Below are 10057 nucleotides of genomic sequence, written 5' to 3' on the forward strand. Positions count from 1 at the left end.
AATGTTGATTAACATGGCAAGGGTGAAGCACAACAAAACTACCTATCTAGGCAAGTTTAAATGAGGCCGGAAACAACGAACAACAACTCCGGCAAAACCCCATATGCAAATATTAGGTTTGGTACTGTTCTGACCTAGACACAATTTTAGAGTTGTTAAACATGTAAAGCAAGTACACCATGTTAAACTAGGCATTTTTCTACCCCATTTACATATAAAGTTTATTAAAAACTGAGCTACGGTTATTAAGTTATGAATTAAATCATTTTAACAAGTTATTTAAGCAAATTTAAACAAACATCATTTTAAACATTTTAGACATGGATGAAAAAGACATATTATGAAACTACACAAAATTCTAAGCAACTTTCATATTAAGTTTGTTTAATTTGGATGCACGTTTTGAGAGTTATTAAATGCATGAAGTTTAGGGGGTTTCCTGTAAAACTGGGTTCTCTGGAAAAAAAGGAAAATCGTTCAGGGAAAAAATACAGCATGGGCCGAAACTGGCTGGACCCAGCAGGAGGGAAAAAAACAAAGGGCGTTGCTCACTTTGGGCTGAGGCCCAGTCGGGAGAGAGGCCGGTTGCTGGGTCGGTCAACGTGCAGCCGAACCGAGCCAGGAGAGGAAGATGCGTTCTCCTCCCTGTTCGAGCGAAGCAGTGGCAGGTTCAGCGGCGATGCAGGAGAGCTACGACAGCGAACTTGGCGGCGGCTTGAAGGACTTGGCGGGGCGCCAGCGACGCGGACGAGACGAAGGGGACTACGGGCGGAGAAACTCTAGGCGGCGGCGCTGGCCCCGAAGCTGCACGAGTTCGAGCGCCATGGTGGTTGCAGCGGAGATGCAGTAGTGTCAGCGGCGCTAGAACTTGGAGCTCGGGGAGGATCTGGGCGACGGTGGCTTGCAGCCAGGACAGGAGATGAGGCGGATGAGCAGCTCCGGCCGGATCCAATCAATGGTGGCAGCGCGGGCGAAGACGACAGCCTCAGGTCACAGGGAGCTCGGCTGCAGGGAAAGCACTGCTTGTCGTCCTCCCGCTCGATGCAGAGGAGGCGACGGCGCAGGACTGCGGGGCTCCGGCGGGAGAGGCTTGAGGCACAGTGGTGGCGGGCTCGAGCAAATCCGACGGGAATGGGGCACCGGAGAAAGAACGGCGACGGCTTGGCGTGGACGAAAGAGCTTGGGCGCGGCGATGCAGCTCCGGTTGGCCATGGAGATTCCTCCTCGCAGCAAGAAACGAGAACATGTGAGAGAGGAACAAAGAGAGAAGGGGATTAGAGGGGCATCGGCGGGGTACTGGCCTGGCCGTTTTGGTCCGACGACGACGCTCACCAGCGAGAGGTAAGGAGGAGGACGGGGAGGCTGGGGATCGAACCCCTCTCGATCTGGATTGGCTGGGCACGAAAGCCAAGTGAAGTTTGGTGGGGTTGCGGCGCTGCAATGGGATGGATCGGGGTGGATCCCGATGGGGATTGGGAGACGAGTGCGGCGGCGGCGGCAGGACAAACTTCCTACGTAGATTTTAGGGTTTGGATAGAGTTTGATCTATATATAGCAAAAAGGCTAAGTTTAAGGGCATTTGGTCCCTCTGATCTTAATCGGATGGTCCCAGATAAATAGCCTAGGGGGATCAAATAATAAAACGGAGATGTTTTGTAAATATTTGGGGATGATCCGGATCCAACGGTGACGACTGCCCGGGTCGGTTCCGGGACAGCTTTCGGGTGCGCGCGCGAGGAGGGTCGCGGGCTGACGAGAGAGGTTAGGTAGGGCCTGGCGGTGAGAGGTAGTGCAGAAGGCAATGGGCTGAGAAGAGAGAAGAGGAGAGGCCCGGCGACTGTTTTCGGAGACCGAAAACGTTCGATGTTAGACCGACTATAATGTCGCCATATTTATCCGTTGGGCTATCAAACTAACTCCGAATGCGATGAAACTTGGCAGGCAACCTACCTACAACATAACAACACCACATGCCAACTTTCAACCCATTCCGAGAATATTTTCTGGCCACTTATAAAATACTATTTTGGACGTGCCGCGGGCGCGTGCGAGTGTGTCTGGGCTCAGAACGGACAACGGACGGAATTGGGGAAGCCGGACGGATGCAAGTTTTGAAAACATGATGATGCAATGCGGATGACATGACAAGGATGCAACACGCAAACGAATGACAAGGCAACAACAGCAAATAACTGGAAGACACCTGGCGCAACGGTCTCGGGGCGTTACACATGTATAAGTCATGAAGAAAGCAATAGCAGAAAAACTAAACGATCATTATGCTAAGCTAACGGATGGGTCTTGTCCATCACATCATTCCCTAATGTCTCATAGTCTGAGGAACATGTATAAGTCATGAAGAAAGCAATAGCAGAAAAACTAAACGATCATTATGCTAAGTTAACGGATGGGTCTTGCCCATCACATCATTCTCTAATGATGTGATCCCATTCATCAAATGACAACACATGTCCATGGCTATGAAACTTAACCATCTTTGATTAACGAGCTAGTCAAGTAGATGCATACTAGGAACACTATGTTTGTCTATGTATCCACACATGTACTAAGTTTTCAGTTAATACAATTCTAGCATGAATAATAAACATTTATCATGATATAAGGAAATATAAATAACAACTTTATTATTGCTTCTAGGGCATATTTCCTTCAGTTTTCGTAGGGGGGCGCTCTTTCTCTGAGATCTTGGTAAAGCAAAAAGAGGGGAGAAAGAGCGACCATCATGAAAGTCGGTGAGATTTGTTCTTGGAGGAAAGAAACCAAGTTTTGATGATGACGATCAATCTGGGCGAGTTTGTCCTATGAAATACCTATGCAACGCACGATGGACTCACGCAACTTGACCATCACTGAAGTCAAAATACACAGGAGAGTGTCCACCATATATACAACCACAAGAGAGATGAGATTTGTAACAGTTCTTCTTGGAGAAAAAAGTTGACTTTTGATGTTGACGGTCGATCTAGGCCAGTTCATCACGTGATACCTTGAGAGAGTATCCACCATATATACAACCACCTTGGTAAATTTGCTTAGAATTAATCTTTGTTGTTAATTCTTATCTTATTTTTCATTGTGTGATGAAAGGTGTTAGCACCGATCGATTTCGTGGTTATGCCTTCCTCCGATGATGCAACTTCTGTTAGGGTCGACTCCATGGTCAAGGAGAAGCACGCCAGTGAAGACCGCTTGGCGGTGCTCATTGACGAGAACTAGTAGCTGATCCTAGTAAAGTATTTTGCGAATCTAACTAAGAAGAATCTGCTAACTAAGGAAAGCAAATCCCCCTTTGTTTGAACTCCTGCTCAGCGATAAGGACCTCGGTCCATTTGTCATTTAGTCTATCCTGCTCACCTTGAAGCTATTCGGACTTTTGTTTCATTCTTCTGGCGGTACTAATAAACCGCCGGTGGAAAGCCTGTAGCCGAAGGTCGGTGAACGGCTCCTCGGGGACATCGAAGTCATCGGATCTGAGGGTTAAATCATCCTTGGTCTCCAGATAATAATCATAATCATTGGGTTCCTCCTCATCACTTGTATTGTCCAAGATACAAACGTCTTGGGTGGAGGGAACTGCTCTACTTTGAGTCTCCTCGGCGGTGATCGGGAGCACGTCCTGTGATGGATTGCTGGCAACTTCGTTTGAATTGGTGTGTTTTCATAGGCGTGGTCCGATATGTCAGTTCTATATTTGACAGTAACGACTTCGTGGGTGGCGGGTGCGATGAATTTTCTCGTGTCTTTGGACTCTCCTTTGATCTTGTCGTAGACCGAAGTCTGGCCGTCCGAGAGTCTAACGACGCGTTTGGTTCGACGGAAATGTCACGACTTCCGATTACAGCGCTTTCTGAAACAGAATCCGGCGTTTGGTAGGCCCACGATGTATTAGGTAGCGGTGTCTTCCGATACATGCGCTCGCGAAGCGGAAAACGGCGAGACCGAAGGTGATTAGAAAACCTGGAGCCGAACGCTCGAAACAAACATATCTCGTATTCGGTAAAAATAGTCTGAAGACGGAGCTTCCCGATACCCAAGTCGAATACGTTACCTCAGCGCAAACCAAACGCGTCATAAGGTTCTGGATTCTGCTTAACATCTTGTTTACAACAGAGAGTTCGGCCTCGCCCATCTCTTGACGGTAGGGGGAGCTTATCTGTAGACCAACTGGGGTGCGGTGTAACACTGCCTCAGAAGCCTCACCGGAGGGGCTTGATGTCTGAGCTGGCGAGGTAATGTTCAGATCCTTGAGGCCAGGTCCGGGGAGTGGATCTCGTCATGGGCCTGCTCCAAGATCGAATCTGGTTCGTGGGCAATGACATGCGAAGAATCCTCGAGCTGATCAGAAACCCAACCCGAGAAGACGAGCTTGCCACGGGCATCCGCGGCATATTCCAGATTGCCAAATCGAAGGGCTTGGCTTGGGCGAGACTCTCCACCTGGCCGAGGTGCCAACGGGGTCAGCGCATAGTATGCCGCTTCCTAAAGCGAAGAGTGGGTCGGGGACAAAAGATATCCCCACAGCCGATGTTGTCATCGATCCGAAGACCTACCACCGAGCTCTCGTGATCACCTGACGGGACCTGTATGGGCTACCAATGTCAGTGCTAAAACCAGCAGATCTCGGGTAGGGGGTCTGAAGCTTGATGATCAGAGATAGATGGTAACAAGGAAAGTAGGGACACGATATTTTATCCAGATTCGGGCCCTATTGATGAGGTAAAACCCTGCATCCTTCTTCTTATATATTGATTGTGATGGGGTATATAGTACAAATTGATCTACCTCGAGATCGTATGAGTGTCTAAGCTTTGTACACCTTGCGAATGAGAATGCGTGCCTCTATGGACTAAACCCCGCGTCTTATATAGACGTCGAGGGTACCTAGAATTTACACATGGTTGGTTACAATGTAGGGATAAACATGCAAACTATTCAAAATATGCTTTAAGTGTAGGCGAGGGCTAGCATGGTCCACTTGTCTATCTTCGGTTAGTCTTCGGCCTGACCCATCTCCAGAGGGCCAACATGACAAGCACTCACTAATTCAGGACACCAACAGGGGATAAAAACAGTTTGTATAGGACCAAACAGTTTGTATAGGACCTGCCTGCACTAGTGGTGGCTAGTTGTTCAGACTCCCGCAAAGTCTCTTGGGTTGCTTCCGGTTTGCCAAAAAACCGACTTCCGGATTGGTCCACGGACTAATACGGGACGTCGTTGAATGGTTGTCCAGACACTTGCGGAAGGTTTGAGAGTCCGCTTTGAAGATGCCCTAAAACAACATTCCTTAAAAGATTCTGGCAATCGTGCCATGAAGTGGGGTTTTCTTTGGCCAAAACATACTACAAAATCGGACCGAGCATGAAGATATCAATGAGAGTTCTTTCTCTTTCGGAATTTTTCTGGCGAAAGATCTTTGGTCTTTCCCTAAAGCCGATTAAAAAAAGTGGACAACTATTATGTACTCGCTCAGAATGATTCTTTTATTTATCTATAATTCATGACCTATTAGAAGTAAAATGTGCCCTGGTGCAATACTTACAAACAGAAAAGGTTGCTATTAGGTTGATAGTAACCTAGAGTGTCCAACCAACACCATGTATGTCCTCTCTGTTTTAACTTTTTTTCTCCCGCCTTTGGTTTTCTTTCACCGGTTTTCATTGAAAACCACACACGTCTTGCTGGTTTAGCAAATGAAATCATCTATATCAATATAAAAAGACCTAAAGAGGCAGATCCAATTAATCTCGCCCATTAAATCATGACAATCCAACGACCTAGACTGCTTCAATGTCGAGCACTCAATATGTTTAGCGTGCAGTTAATTTCATACCAAGTATAGTGCTAATCACATAATAACTCACAAATAATATTCTACTTAATATCCGCATGCACTTAATATATTTTTAAATTAACGTGCATTGCACGTACACATTGACTAGTGTCATCTTTGGTAAATCAATAATTTTTGTTTTATTAAGTAAGTACTCCCTCCGTTTTTATTTAGTACGCGTATTAGCTTTAGTCAAAGTCAAGCTTTGTAAACTTTGACCAAATTTATAAACAAATATTAACATATACAATAACAAACATATACCATTAGATTTATTATTGAATGTACTTTCACATCATATAGATTTTTTATAGAAAATGTTTGTACTTTTTTCAAAAAATTGGTCAAATTTTACAAAGTTTGACTTCAGTCAACTCTAATATGCAGAGTAAATAAAAACGGAGGAAGTATTGATTCATTTGGCAGCTAAATTCCATATTTGTCATGTAATCATGGCGATTGCGTACAAAATATTGTGCCAGCAATTATATTGTGTTTGTAGTAGTGCAAAGAAAAAAGAGAGTAAGTGCTGATTCATTTGGCAGCTAAAATCCATATTTGTCATGTAATCACGGTGATTGCGTACAAAATATTGTGCCAGCAATTATACTGTCTTTGTATAGTATAAGTGCAAAATCGTTGCTCAATCTTATTCAATTAGTACCTCCTGGCCCGTATCAGTTTAGGAGCTCCCACCTTAATTAACATGGTAACTCCATTGGTTTCCCAAAAGAAAAACATGGTAACTCCATTGACTGTTTCCTAAAATAACGCATGGTAACTCCATATCAGCAGAGGGCAGCGTCTACTATAATTAGCCCTCGGGCGCCTCTGATTTTCTTCAGCAATCCACGTTTTTGCAGCCATGGAGCTTACCCTCGTATTCTCACTTCTCGCCCTCTTCTGTCTCCAAGGCGTGAGCGCCGACAGGGTTAAGTTCACCTCCTTGTTTGCCCTCGGCGACTCCAACATCGACACCGGCAACCTGCTTATCTTGGCTACTCCGGATGTGCCTGTGTTCAATAACAAGCCTCCTTACGGCAAGACCTTCTTTGGCCACCCCAATGGCCGCTTCAGCGACGGGAGAGTCACCATCGATTTCATCGGTAAGTTGAACTATCAGATAATTCGTTGAGTCAAGTGAACACTTTGCTCAAAATTTGATTAGATGGAATTTGAATAACTGATCATGTACCTTGTTCTTTTGGTTTGGTACCAGCCGAGGAGTTTGGTCTCCCTCTTCTTTGACCCTCCCTGCAAAAGAGCCCTGACGTCTCCAAGGGCGTCAACTTCGCTGTCGGCGGCGCGACGTCGCTCAACGCCGACTTCTTCGAGAGGAACAAATATGTTAATTTCAAGCTTCTAAACAGTTCTCTGAACGTGCAGCTGGACTGGTTCGAGAAACTCAAGCCATCGTTTTGCAAGACGGCAGGTCTGCGACACGCTCCCTTGTCTAGCCGTTACAGTGCTTAATTCTTGGCTGTTACACACATACCGAGAAACTGCTTGATACGTAGGACCAAGTGAATGCTTCAAGAAAACCCTCTTCGTCGTCGGGGAGTTTGGAGTGAACGACTACAACCTGGCATGGGCTGCGGGGAAGTCTGAAGGCGAAGTGAGGGCTTATGTACCTCAAGTTGTGCAAAATATTGCCAATGCCGTCGATGTATGTAATACATTTTGCAATTTCTTTAGTTATGCTTCAGTTTTTTGGTACACAACACACCATTTTTGTGACACGGCGCTAAACTAGTCAACTTAATTACCTTGGTGCAACAGGTGCTCATCAAAGGAGGTGCAACTTACGTGGTCCTGCCGGGGATCCCGCCGATCGGGTGCTCGCCGTCCCTGCTGGCGACCCGCGTGAAGCTCAACAAGGCGAAGGAGTTCGACCAGCTCGGCTGCCTAAGCGACGTCGACCGCGTGACCAAGTACCACAACACCCAGCTCCGTGATGCGATCGACGGTCTGAGGCGCAAGTACACGCATGCCAAGGTCATCAAGGCTGACTTCTACAACCCGATCATCGACATCCTCCGAAACCCTGGCCGGTTCGGTACGTAAGAAAAAGAAGTTCTGCGTGCATGGGTTGCATGTGCATGGCCACTGAGTTATCTGAGATTTTGTGACCGATCTGCATGCAGGAGTGGCCGGCGGCGACGTTCTGCGGGCTTGCTGCGGAGGTGGCGGGAAGTACAACTGGAACATCAGCGCCGTGTGCAGCCAACCGGGGGTGGCCGCCTGCAAGAATCCCTCGGCGTTTGTGAGCTGGGACGGGACTCACTTCACGGAGGCCACGTACCGCCACGTCGCCAAAGGGTGGCTCTCCGGTCCTTACGCCGATCCGCCCATACTGAATGCTAATAACTAGTATTAGAGAGGAGCCCGGAATAAAACCGTTACAGGTGTCGTAAAGAGTTCCACGGTTCACGAACATGTTAATACCATGTTTTAGAAGGAATCAATCTCTACTCCTAAGGGAGCAGTTGGTAGTCTCGCTTCCAGGTTTTTTTTAGTTCCATCTTCCACAATTTTTTTTCGTCCTAAAAAAATCTACGAAATTTCGTAGGTTAACCAAGGAAAACTCCCACCTTCCAGGTTTTTTTTCGTCCCACCTCCCATGGGTTTTTTTGGTACCTCGTCCCACCCCACACTAAGCCGCCACGAACCGCAAAAACCGCCTACCTTAGCCAAATCAACAAATCTCTCTCATTAATGCAATTTTCTTTAGGAAACAAATAATAGATTCTTTCCTACCTTAGCTAAATCAACGGATCTCTTCTATTAATGCAATTTGCTTTAGCAAACAAATAATAGATTCTTTCCTACCTTAGCCAAATCAACGGATTTCTCCCATTAATACAATTTGCTTTAGTAAACAAATAATAGATTCTTTTCTACCTTAGCCAAATCTACGAAATCTCTCTCATTAATGCAATTTGCTTTAGGAAACAAATAATAGATTTTCAGGAAACAAATAATCTCTAATCTCTAATAATTTCTACTCCTAATGAAGCAGTTGGTAGTCTCCTCCCATCTTTCATGGTTTTTTTTGGTACCTCCTCCCACCTTCGCTGGTTTTTTTCGTAGATTTTTTTCGTCTCCTCCCCTTACTTCATCGGTTTATTTTCGCGTCACCCTCTCACACAACGAAAGAAATCTAAACAGATCAGAACTTTCCATACTGGCGCAAGTTATTTAGTAATGTAGAATCAATCACGAACAATCTCTAAAGATCAAATCTAAATTAATTAACCTTACCTTAAATCACTCAATTACATTAATTAGAAAACAAATAATTGATTTTCAAAAAATCGCTCAATCACGTAAACCTTACCTTAACTCACGGATGGTAATCAATCTCCAAACAAAGGAAACAATACATCGAGGGAGCAGTAAATAAACTCCCTTTCTTATGACATGTATATGACCTTTCCTTCCCTCTACGTTGTCGAGCGTTCTTGATTCTCGAGGCCGATGCTTGGCCTGCGTCACTGGGTCGCGACGGTGCTGGAGGACGAGGACGGCGAGGCTGGGTGCCGCGGCACCGCGTTGGCCGCGGCCGGTGAAGGGGGCAAAGAAGGGCGGCTTCCCTGGCCCTGGCCATGGCCGTGACCCTGGGAGTTGGTGCGGTGGAAGTGGCACTTGAAGGACACGGCGTGGGTGGCCGACGCGCAGACGCGCTTGGAAGCGGGCCCGTGGCCCGTGCCGGACGGCGCTGACGCCGACCCGGGCCACCTCTTCCGCGTATTCTTGGAGGTGTGGCTGACCGATTTACATGAAATTAATTCCCTCAGTTATGGTGGAAAATATAATACACATAATCTATATTGTTATGTACTAGCGTGTGTGTGTGAAATAGATGAATTATGGTCCCGTACCCAATAAGATGGATATGTGTGTGTCAGAGAGAGAGAGAGAGGGAGAGGGGGAGAGAGTGAGGAAGAGGGAGGCAGAGAGTGTGTGTGAGGAATTGATGGTAAAAAAGGTCGCCAATGTCACTTGATATATATGAGAATATTAATATTGAACTTTTAAAGTTAATGTGGCCCCGTTGCAACGCACGGGTGTTCTTCTAGTAAAAGTTAGCTTTAGACAATTGATTTGAGACGATTTTTTTTTTTGAAACCAAGACGAGTTGTTTTTAGAGGGGGGAGAGAACTGAAACGACCCGAGGCAAATTGACAGTAATTTTCAGCAGCG

The 10057-nt window shown here is 46.2% G+C and overlaps 1 pseudogene; it reads left to right on the top strand.

The window, feature by feature from the left end:
* The first annotated feature begins 6606 nt into the window (after window positions 1–6606).
* LOC123107059 (GDSL esterase/lipase At5g45910-like) lies at window positions 6607–8225 on the top strand (annotated as a pseudogene).
* Window positions 8226–10057: the final 1832 nt, after the last annotated feature.

This window comes from Triticum aestivum, chromosome 5A (assembly GCF_018294505.1).
Source record: "Triticum aestivum cultivar Chinese Spring chromosome 5A, IWGSC CS RefSeq v2.1, whole genome shotgun sequence".
Lineage (NCBI taxonomy): Eukaryota > Viridiplantae > Streptophyta > Magnoliopsida > Poales > Poaceae > Triticum > Triticum aestivum.